Source organism: Hylobates moloch, unplaced genomic scaffold, assembly GCF_009828535.3.
Source record: "Hylobates moloch isolate HMO894 unplaced genomic scaffold, HMol_V3 SCAFFOLD_12, whole genome shotgun sequence".
Taxonomy (NCBI): domain Eukaryota; kingdom Metazoa; phylum Chordata; class Mammalia; order Primates; family Hylobatidae; genus Hylobates; species Hylobates moloch.
Window position 1 is genome coordinate 55,584,925 of NW_026652287.1, and position 11,735 is coordinate 55,596,659.

An 11,735-nucleotide genomic window follows, 5' to 3' on the forward strand; every position below is an offset into this window, starting at 1 on the left:
GGATCTAGAGAATAGAGCAGGTGCCATAAAGTTGAAAGTCCCACAGGTGTCAAGCAGGTAACAAAGGCGAGCATGCAAGGCAAAGTAAGGACTTGGGGATTAGAGGATGCATCTCCATCTAGTGGAACCCTGGTCACATAGCAATCCAGTCCAATCTTGCCAGGTCTTTCCAGAGAAGCTACAAATCTTGGCTTTAATTTCAAATATCCAGTTTTGTGCATGTTGCCTCAAATTTAAGAAAAAAAGATACTATAGTTAAAAAAAAATTTTTTTTGACCAGATTGGGCCAGCCACATTTGGGAAAACTGAAATACCATGTATCACAAACTCATTTGCCCACAGAATTTTCCTTCAAAGGACCTATAAATTTCCTAGACGATAACGTTGTTAAAAAATGTTGCCTCTGGCTGGGCGCGGTGGCTCATGCCTGTAATCCCAACACTTTTGGGAGGTCAAGGCAGGTGGCTCACCTGAGGTCAGGAGTTGGAGACCAGCCTGGCCAACATGGTGAAACCCCGTCTCCACCAAAAATAAAAAATAAGCTGGGTGTGGTGACGGCCATCTGTAATCCCAGCTACTCAGGAGGCTGAGGCAGGAGAGTCACTTGAACCTGGGAGGTGGAGGTTGCAGTGAGCCAAGATTGCGCCATTGCATTTCAGCCTGAGTGACAAGAGCAAAACTACATCTCAAAAAAACAAAAATGGAAACAAAAAGTTTCCTCTGAAAGCAAGCATCCTGCTACCCCAGACAACTATGGTATGGGTAGCTCTGAACCTCAACTATGAATTATTTCAGAGTTTACTCAAATTGAAATTGAAATTAATACTCAGTCTTAACTGTTCATGTAGAAATGTTTCTTTTCTGACAAATCAAGCTCTTGCAAATCTACACTTAGTAGAGACGGGGTTTCTCCATGTTGGTCAGGCTGGTCTCAAACTCCTGACCCCTAGTGATCAACCCACCTCAGCCTTCCAAAGTGCTAGGATTAGAGGCATAAGCCACCATGCCCGGCTGGCAAATATATACTTCTAAACAATTATGCTGGTTTAGTATAATAGTTTTTTATATATTTTTTTGTACTGAGTAAAGATATCCTTACAATAAGCCTAATTGAATTGTAAAAAAAAAAAAAATACAGGAATTGACTAGATATGAGAAAGACACTTTGCCTTTCCAAAACAATTTTATCTTTCTTTGTTTTCTTAAATTTTTTTCTTAATAGAGATGGGGTCTTGCCCTGTTGCCCAGGCTGGTCTCAAACTTCTGAACTCAAGCTATCTGCCCACCTTGGCTTCCCAAAGTGCTGGGATTACAGGCATGAGCCACGGCGCTAGCCTCCAAATCAATTTTAAACATAAAAGTGGTTTGGAGACGATTTAGAATTTGGGTCAAAACTAGTGAGTTTCAAACACTTATATCTGCAATGTAACATAAGGCAGGAAAGGCAGCCTTTTCCCTACTCCAGCCTTTTTTTTTTCCTTTTATTTATGACCTTCTTGGTTCTAAAAATTTGTTCAGAAAGGCTGATGGTTGTTTAAATGCTTAGCACCGTGACACACATGTAATAAAAATTGCATAAATGGACCTGGCATGGTGGCTCATGCCTGTAATCTCAGCACCCTGGAAGGCCAAGGCAACTGGATCGCCTGAGGTCAGGAGTTCGAGATCATTCTGCCCAACATGGTGAAACCCTGTCTCTACCAAAAAAGTAGAAAAAATTAGCTGAGCATAGTGGCAGACACCTGTAATCCCAGCTACTCATGAGGCTGAGGCAGGAGAATCGCTTGAACCTGGGAGGTGGAAGTTACAGTGAGACGAGATTTCACCATTGCAATCTAGCCTGGGCAACAAGAGCAAAGTTCCATCTCAAAAAAAAAAAATGCATAAATATGTTGAATCACTTGGCAAATGATTTTCTTTCCCTGTTGTCTACGTGTTCCTTACTATTGTAGCCTCTTTTAACTGGTAAAATAGCTACCCCAATTCAGAGATCCAGTACTTAATGCATCACATTTCCAGAGTCATGAGAAAACAGCTAAACCTGTTAGAGTGAATTATACTCACTTTGTTTCCCCCTGGAGGAAATAAAAACCCATGATTTGAAACCTTTGGAAAACATAGGAAATGCAACATTTGGAAGTATAATATAGAAAGGAGTTAATCATACAATGCTTCCAAATGAAGTCTCACATTGAATTTGCTGATTTTTAAGACAGGTTCCCCTCTTCTGGACAGCTCTGATGGCCAAGATAGAAGTTCATTTGCTATGTTTCCAGGGACTATTCTCTTTGATGGATACAAGATTTATGGGTCTAAAGAGAACATACAATTCTAAAGTGTTCATGTTTGAGAGAAAACTCTGCAATGATCAGAAGGATTGAGCCAGTTTTAGCATAAAAAATTAGGACTACATTAATGATGAGGTTGACTATACACAGTTTGGGGTGAGAGAGTTACTCTACCCAGTATCACTGACATGTTGGAATACCAGATGAAACTGAAACAGAAAAATTGTCTTGGAGTCTAAAAGATGTCTGATGTGCTAATACCTGTTCAGTCTTCTGCAGTCATGGGCGTAGACACCACTGGGTCTTAGTCTGTGGCATAAAGACTATTCTCAGTGTAGAGATTGTCTTCTGCTTGGACTTCCTTTTTAACTGCATTTTTCAAAGCTTTAATTTGAAGGCTGCTAAACGATACACTTAGTTGTTGAATCTTCTTTTTGAAGAAATACTTTTTGGCAATGATGACAACCCAAAAGAGCAAGAAGCACCAAGACAGAAATACAGACTCCAGCATAGATTCCTTTTGTGGTGGTGGCCATCTGTGGACTATATGCTGGGGACAGTTGAGTTTGATTGTTATTCCAAAGGCCAATCTGAAGACTCTGTCACAGTGTCATTCCCATCTGTTGTGAAAGAGTGCAATGGTGAGCTGGTAGGTTGTGTCCTTATTTGTCCCTGAAGTGTCATAAGGTGGGTTTCTGCTGGCTGAGGTGAAGATGGTGAAGTGGCTACTGACTCATGGTTCTGCGTGGGCAATGGCATTGGAGGAACAAAGGTAGAGACCGTTGTTGTCATTGGAACACTTCTTGTCATTGGAACACTCGTTGTTGGAACAGTCATTGTCATTGGAACAGTTGTTGTTGGAACACTTGTTGGCGCACTCATTGTCATTGGAACAGTTGTCATTAGAACTGTTGTTGTCATTGGAACGCTTGTTGTCATTGGAACTGTGGTGCTCGTTTGGACAGTTGTGACAGTTGGAACAGTTGTGACAATTGGAGTAGTCATGACCCTGGGTGGCACAATCTCCAATGATATGTTGATTTTCATGTCATTGAACCACCCACTCTGCTCAACATGGCAACAATATAAGCCACTGTCAGACACAGCTATATTTTCTATAGTCAAAGAGAAATCCCTTCTTGAAAGGTCCCCCAATAGCTTATAGCGTGTGTCCTTCCGATAGGTGACATGGGTTCCATTGGTCCAGACAATGCTATTTCGGCATGTGAATAAAGAACATACACCTGCATTCCAGCACATGGATGTGACAGCTCCATTGTAGCAGCAAGGTAGCGTGATAGATGGACCTGCCATTCCACCAACCTTTACAGAACCAGCTACAGAATCTGCCAGATGTAGGATGAGGCTTAAGATGGCCACTTGAGGGATGCATTATGGGATCAGCCACTTAGAAGGCAGTTTTCCAGCTTCTTCTCCCTCCTCCTAGTCTGTGTTTGTGGTTTAAGGACGGCTTTAAATGGTTTTCCACGCTGGGTGGGCCAGATGTTCCTTGCCCTCATTCTGGTAAATGTACAATCTCCCAGCGTGGGCGTTATGGCCATCATGTACATGTCACAGTGCTGCAAAGATTTTGTTTATGGCCAGTTTTGGGGCCAGTTTGTGGCCAGATCTTGGGAAGCCTGTTCCCAACAAATAATAATCTCTAAACATAGGAATTTGACTAGTGTTAACAACTCCACTTCTCCAATACACTGATACTTCTCCCTTTTTCTTAGCATAACACAAAACAGACACATGACTACACACCATCTGCTTTCCAGTGCGGAACAGAGTAATAAAGACATAAGCAAGCTTAAGAACACAGTCAACCATATTCACCACATCTATATCTAGCACTGCTTAAAACAAAATCAATGAGAAACTGAGAAGATGACTGACTACCCTGTTTTCAGCACTTATTGTCACAAGAAGACAAAACATGTCCACACACTCTCTCATTCTAAGGCAGAGCATCCACTTTCCTGAGGAAAAAGTAATTTTACAGCATATATCTCAATCTCACATTATTAGCAAGATGACATTGGCTTTGGGCATGCAAAGAACAGGCATATTATAGACATCCTTAAGACACATAGCATGGCCTGGCTTACCTGATACAATTTTTCATTTCTCTGAAGTGAACTCAAATTTCAAACATGTATTTCTTTATTAACTTATTTCATTAATTTCCACAGGTACTTCACAGAAAATATATTCAACATTCATTCACTTAATCATACCATAATAGATGGTCTAACATATCCAGAAGACAGCCATATGTAAGACATGCTCATACCCCAAAGCATAGAAAACTTAACACACCAGGGCATTGAGGAAGCAACACTATAACAGTGCAAATACACAAATATTTAAGAAAACCTACATCACCCCACACAGAGCATGTATGGTCACCACTACCCAGCACTCTCCAAAATAAGTAGGTATGAATAGCTTATTCAAAAGTTGGCTTATATATAGTATGTTCAAATTGGTTCTGAACATACTATTCCAATTTTGGATATTCACAACAAGGTAATTATCTGGTAAGATATATTTATAATAACTTGTAATTAGACTCCTAAATGCACACATATACTTGAGTCACAGTGAGGTGAAAAAAACTGAATTATTTGTAGAGTACCTTAAGATTTAAATTTCCAAAAAACATACTTAAGCTTAGTTTTACAAGTATTCCACCCAGCATCTCTTCACCAAGCTTTTTCAATTTTAAAAGATGAAGAGTAGGGAGGGCTTTTAAAAGTTTTATTTCTTTCTATTCAGTTTATCTTATCCCATACAGAAATGGAATAAAGTGTGGTGTCTTTCCTAATGATATTTATGGTTGTGGTAACACAGAAATATCTATGCTTCCAAGCAAGAGATGAAAAATTATGGTCTCCCCAAAATAGAGAAACCAATGCTACCTGAGGCCCAAAGAGATGTTCAGGTTACATCTGTCAGAATTGATACCATGCAAGAGAACCATCTTTGGAGAACAGTGGGGCTCACCTGAGATTTTGGTGTGTCATGTGGATGGCATCAGAGACAAGCATTACACAAAATGAGCATCCCAATAAGACTTTCATGTGAGATTGTCTTAGAAGATGGTGGCCCAACTCACACAGAAGAGGACGGCTGTGCATCCAAGTGAAACTGATATTTTTTCTCAGGAGCAGAAATCTTAATGTAGGAGATGACCACTCACTGAGTAGTTGAAGCATGCCCTGATGGAACTCTCTGGGGGTCAGATTTCACACTGTCTCCCTGAGTTGCATAAAGCACAGAACAGCATGCCTGCACTACAGCTTCTAGCATGTACCAACTCAGCAGAAAACACATCACTATCTATTTTGTTTCAAAAATGCTTTGCCATTTAAAAAAATTAGTTAATATAGTAGAAACCCAAGAACTACCTAGGTGTAGGGAGCAAGTCTGTCATCAGAAGTATTTAAATGCTGGCTAGACACACACTCTGTGGAAATAAGTTTCACTCTTTGTGAAAGGGGTAAAATAAATCTTTTTCTTGGGCACTGACAGATCTAGCAAAGATCCTAGCATACAGTAGATAAACAGCAACTTCTATTTACTAAACTTTATTTTCACAGATTACTGGTGAAGCAACTTATTGATATAACTCTAAGACATGAAGGGTATCACAAGACCACTCATGTTCTTTATGGGGTTTCAATTAAGAAATTAGATGAAAAATCTGGCCACGAAAGGAGTTTTGATGCTCCTAAGTAGCATCAGAACTGCTCTGATGTGCTTAAGCCATTGTGACAGTCCTAGCTTGGTTCCTACCCAAAGTCTCTTCTCATGAATCCTAGGCTTACAGTTCAAACAGATAAAGCATCCCTAAATCAAACACAGACTTCAACACTCGTAACAGTAGGTGCACATCTCATCTGAAAATCAATCAAAAGCTCAGATCATCTACAAGAAATCTTTCCTTTGTATTTTAGTATCAATAAAAGGAAAGAAGGAAAAGAACAGGAGAAAGTCATTTAATTATTTTCATAGGTAAAAATATAGCATTGGTTTCTCAGTTACATAAGTACTTTTCTTGCTTCATCCATGCCACACATAATTTTTAACCAAGTAAAACACATTACAAGTAGAGAAATAGCTAAAATCATGGAAAACATATACATAACTCTTTAAAGAGGAGGAAACACTCTGTTCATATGCGTTGCTTAATCCAGCATTCCAATCTCACTGAGGCACCAGCATCCACGCTGTTCTCTGAAGCATTATTTTTCCTCCTGCCACCCATCCTTCAGATATTAGCTCAAATGTCACTTCCATGGGTCACCTTCCTTGGCCTGCATCCCGGCATCCTCCATTCCTCTCCCATACAAAAGGGCCAAACTTTATTTTGGGGTGATCAGACCCAACACCACATTGTCAGGGTGACAAAGTCCAGCAGAGTCAAAGGATTGAGAAAAAGAGAGAAAAAACTGGGACACCAGGGGGCCATCGCTATCATGGAGGCTGTGAAGGCCCTGAGCTCTGGGAGCCCATGGTATTTTTTGGTAATCCAGCAAAGAAACAGGTGGTGAGAATGTGGAGGTCAAAAGAGCAGGCCCATGATCTACAGCTGTGACGGTTTAGCATTTATATGGAACATGTTCTGCTACTTAAGATAATGGGAATAAGAGCCTAGGAAGGCTAGAACCAAGGAACCAGCAAGTCTAGACACATTCCAGAGGACATTATGCAAGCCCTGCCTCAGTTTCCCTCCCAACACAGCTTTTTCCCAACATGCCCCCTTATCTTTTTTGTAAAAGAGAAGGTATCATTATTACTACCATTATTACTAGCTATCATTATCACTAGCATAAAAAGTGGCCTCTTTTAATTGAGCAAGGTGATTGCAGGCTTTGCAGCCCTTAATTGACGGTGGGCTATCCAGCTTTATTTTTCTTAGCCCTTATTCAAACTGGAGTCGCTCTGGTTTGAATGCTTCCCATATATCTCCCCTTTCCCTTTTACAAAAGGACCCTTAATCCTAGGGGTTGCAGAAGGATGAAGGTCCATCTTCTGTAACTTCTTCATGCTGAATAGAGGTGATGATATTCCTGCCTAACTATTAGCATTTCTTGTATTCACGGCAGAGAGGAGCTGAGTCAGAAAGCATTGGTCCATTAAGCATCATGACTCTGGTCGGTCCTCGTTCCATCTTCTCATTCAGATTCCATTGTCTCATGGCTCGTACTGGGGGAACCCGGTCCATGGTTGGGATCCATGTGTCCCTCCAGTCTCCCATTCCATGGTCGTACACATCTTGAGGGTGTCCACATGGTTTGTTCATCTCCTGCAAAAACAAAAGCATACCCTCACCCCCACGTTAGTAAATCTATTGAAACAGAAGAAAAAACTTTTGTGGCTGTAGCTGGGAGTCCACTGATAATGAGAAACAGGCTTTTTCTGATTTACAGAAGGTATAGAGAAAGCAAATCGAGACTTTTCAAACCTTCAATTCTCACTGTACAGGTGGGTCCACTAGATGCTGTGGCTTATGATAGATCTTCAGATATTTGGTGGCCACCCATATAGGCACCTGATTGTCACCTGGAGAAACACAAGCAAATCCCCTTCCCCATAAAATTATCTTTAGGCAGGGATCAGAGGAAGTAGACTCAGAGGTAAGGAGAATTTTGGGGCCTAATGGCTTCCTGATGTTTGATAGGTGTTCCTTCGGAAGTTAGGAATTCCCTTTCTCTCCATATTGCTGTGTGGGCATGGAGGTCTAGCTAAGCATAGAGTTTGTGCATATATTTACCCTTTTTCATTCTCCTAATTCTAGTGTATAATGGCTCCTGCTTTTGCTAGGATGTCTCTCCCTAACAAAGGTGTGGGGCTTTCAGGCATAATTAAAAAGGCTTGTGAAAAGAGTCAAGTTCCTCAGTCACAACTTAGTGGCTGGGAGAAGTATCTAGTGACTGCCTGTCCTAGGACCCCTTGGATAGTGACAGATCTGGAGGACAGTTGTCCAGGACAGGAGAATAAGACTGAGAAGTCCACACAAGTGTCCAGGAGACAGTTAACCTCCTGGACCTAAATGGCCAAGCATAACTGGGGAGGGTGATGGCATGGGCTGGCCCTTGCCCCGGGCACCCTCATTCCTGCTGCTGGATAATTTGGTTAGGGCTTCTGACTCAGAGGACCTTTGCCCCCTGGGGCAGTGGGCCTTCCAGTGATTCCCTTGACATAAGGGGCAGGGACAAGGAAGTGGCTTATTTCTATTCGGACAGTCTTTTTAAAAGTGTCCTTGCAGACCACACTGGAAGCAAGCCCTATTAAGCATTCGATTTTCCCAGCCTTTCCCTTTTCCAGAACCTCCAAAGACTGCTTGCCTGAGGGTCATGACTAAAGCAGTGGCCTTTTTTTGTTGTTGTTAGTTTGTCCCATTCTGCCTGCTCCTGCTGATCTCTAGTATAAAAAACAAAAAAACAAAAAACACCGAGGTTGCCAAGCTCAATAGGGTTTCTAAGTTTTGTTCTGGGCCTAAGGCGGACTTTTGAAGTTTTTTCTAAAGCCTGCAGCTGACTGAGTGATAAACTTGTCCTTTAAGATTAGTTGGCCTTCAATAGCGTCAGGTGACAGAGAGGTATGCTTCCTCAATGCCACATTTTGTCTCTCCAGAAAGGCAGTGGGGTTTCATTCCTTTCCCTGTGTTATAGTGGACATCACTGAATACTTTATAGGCTTCTTTCTAGTTTTCCTTAGCCCTTCTGGCATGCAAGTTAGCAAATGTCTGTGGCACCGATCTCCATGTTCTGATCCTGCTTCCCAGTGAATGTCTACACTGGGAACTGCCTACTGTCCTGTGGGGAATTGTTTTCTTTCCTCTGTTGTCATCCTATCATTGACCTGAGTGAGATACCAGAGATCACCAAACTCTCGGGCTGCAGTTATGGCGGATTAGTGTCTGATCTAGCAGTAACATTATATCTCTCTATGTCAGATCAAAGGATTGTCCTAACCCTTGTAAAACATCATGGTTATCTGAGAATTTACCTAGGTCTATTTTAATTTGTGTCAAGTCTGAGAGGAAAAAAGGTACATAAACTCTGACTTGGTTGAATTCTCCAGAATACATCTTAGGGGTGTTTTTGCCTTGGGGGGAACATTTCCCATCTGAAAAAAAGAACATAGGGATGCCAGCACCCCTAGTCACTTTCCACTGAGCATTAGTCCCAGAGCATCCTCTATGTCCTAATGCTTATTCCTTTCCAGGGTGCATAATCACCCATGGACCTCTGCTTATTGGATTAGTTATGTCCACCGATGTAGAAGTCCTGCACCTGTTTTCTCACCTTTCTTGACCACAAAGAAAGGAGTCTGGGCTGCTGGATTCTAGTGGTCCTTTACCAGCATGCCCAACATTGCCTTTGCACTCAAGAGGTGAGTTCTAGAGCTGGGCTGAGTTCTTATTTCATAACAACCCAGCTGCCCCATCAAGATGCACTATAAACAGTTCTTATGTAAATTCATTTCAGAGAGGATGTAGGTAAACTTTTGAGTCAGGATTGAGATAGAGTTGTTTTATTCTGAAAGTACTTTAAGGCTTAGCTGAGTGCAAAGAGCTCACCCGCTTGAGAGGTCCAATTATTAGGCAATTTTCCTAACTCTGCTTCTACAACAGTTTCCCTATTGTTCCCCCCCACTACCTCAATCACCCAGGAGGAACCATCTGTCGTCCTGTCCTGAAGGAAGTTCCTCCTAGGTCTTGTCGGACCTTTGTATGGTAATTAAGATTTAAATACCTCATTAGGAAATCTGCTGGGTTAAGGGAATTTTCAGTGGTTAATGTTAAATCAACTTTTTCTAACAGAATAGCCCCATACTTTAAGATTGAGTTAGTAAGCTACCTTTTTGCTTTTTTTACTTTGGATAGCTCTGAACTGGTGAGATGTGCTCACAAAGGAGCTTGTTCTAAAAGATATTTTTATCCTTTCTTCGGTTAGCAAAGCAGTTGCTGCTACTGATGGAATGCATTTGGGCCATCTACAGGTTACTGGGTTAAGGATTTTTGATAGGAAGTCTACTGGTTGTCAGTGGTCTTAGTGATTTTGAGAAACGCCCTTGTTTACACTGACAACAAGATAGTATTGAAATGTTATAGGGTCACGGAGAAGACCTTTAGTTATCAATTATAGGTTTTAAATTTATCCTGGCTTTTAAAGGAATAAGGTACACTGTTTTTTCTTTAGCTACTTGCATCTCTCTTTCTCCTTTGTAGATGGATTTTGGAAACACAGCAGAAGGACGTTTGCAGTCCTCCCTGCTGGATTAAAGTTATGGGAAATTGCCATGCTTCAAGGTCTTCCTCCACTCTAGCCTTTTGAATAGAATTTTAGATAGTACCACCAATTGCTCCAGGTTTTAATGTTGCAATACAGGGGCAGTAAGTTTCGTAGCTAATTCATCTTCTCGCCCATTAATGGGAGAGAGAGGAGGTTGCCTTCACTTAATTGAGCAGGTGGAGCCAATGGGCTAGTAAAACATACTTTTTTCAGTTTCCCTTTCTTTTAATTTCTGTTTCCTCTTCCTCACATTCAGAATCTGAAGTTAGTTTTTACACTCGTCCTCTTCTCCCTCATCTGAATCTGCTTCATCATCTGTTTGAAATGCCTCAAGAGCTGCTTTTATTAGCATCCACATTGACCGAAACAAGACTGGAATTTTTGCTCCATCTTTATACACTTTTTAAAAATCTCTGCTTATTATGTCCCTTTCCTCCAATGCCATAGTCCCTTGTTCTGGGAACTAGGGACAAAACTGCTTTATTGCACTAAAAAGTGAGTGGTAACAAATTCTGAGTACTACTTTCACTCCACCTTTTCATAATAAATGCCTCAAGAAATTTAAACAAGCAGAATGCTTTCACTTTGTCCCATTTTTTTACCTTGGTTCTTCCGAGCGCTCAACTTTCCCACCGACGTTCTTTTAAGCGTCCTTGGGTTACCTTTGACAATGCATCCTCTGCTTTCACACACTCTAGCGTTCCTTTACCAGGGTCTTTGTCACCCCACATTGGGCGACCAGGAATTTTGGGGTGATCAGACCCAACACCAGGTCATGGGAGTGACAAAGTCCGGCAGAGTCAAAGGATTGAAAAAAAGACATTGAGAGCGAAAAAGGTGGGACACCAGGGGGCCATTGCTATTGTGGAGGCTACGAAGGCCCTGAGGTCTGGGAGCCCACCGTATTTATTGGTAATCCAACAAAGAAACAGGTAGTAAGAACGTGGAGGTCAAAAGGGCCCATGATCTACAGCTGTGATGGTTTAGCATTTATATGGAACATGTTCTGCTACTTGAGATAATGGGAATGGAGCCTAGGAAGGCTAGAAGCAAGGAGCCAGCAAGTCTAGACACATTTCAGAGGACTTTATGCAAGCCCTGACTCAGTTTCCCTCCAAAGACTCAGCTTTTTCCCAAC

At 41.5% G+C, this 11,735-nt stretch overlaps 1 pseudogene; it reads right to left on the reverse strand.

Annotated features, from left to right (window-relative positions):
* Positions 1 to 2,592: 2,592 nt before the first annotated feature.
* LOC116479552 (hepatitis A virus cellular receptor 1-like) lies at positions 2,593 to 11,328 on the reverse strand (annotated as a pseudogene).
* Positions 11,329 to 11,735: the final 407 nt, after the last annotated feature.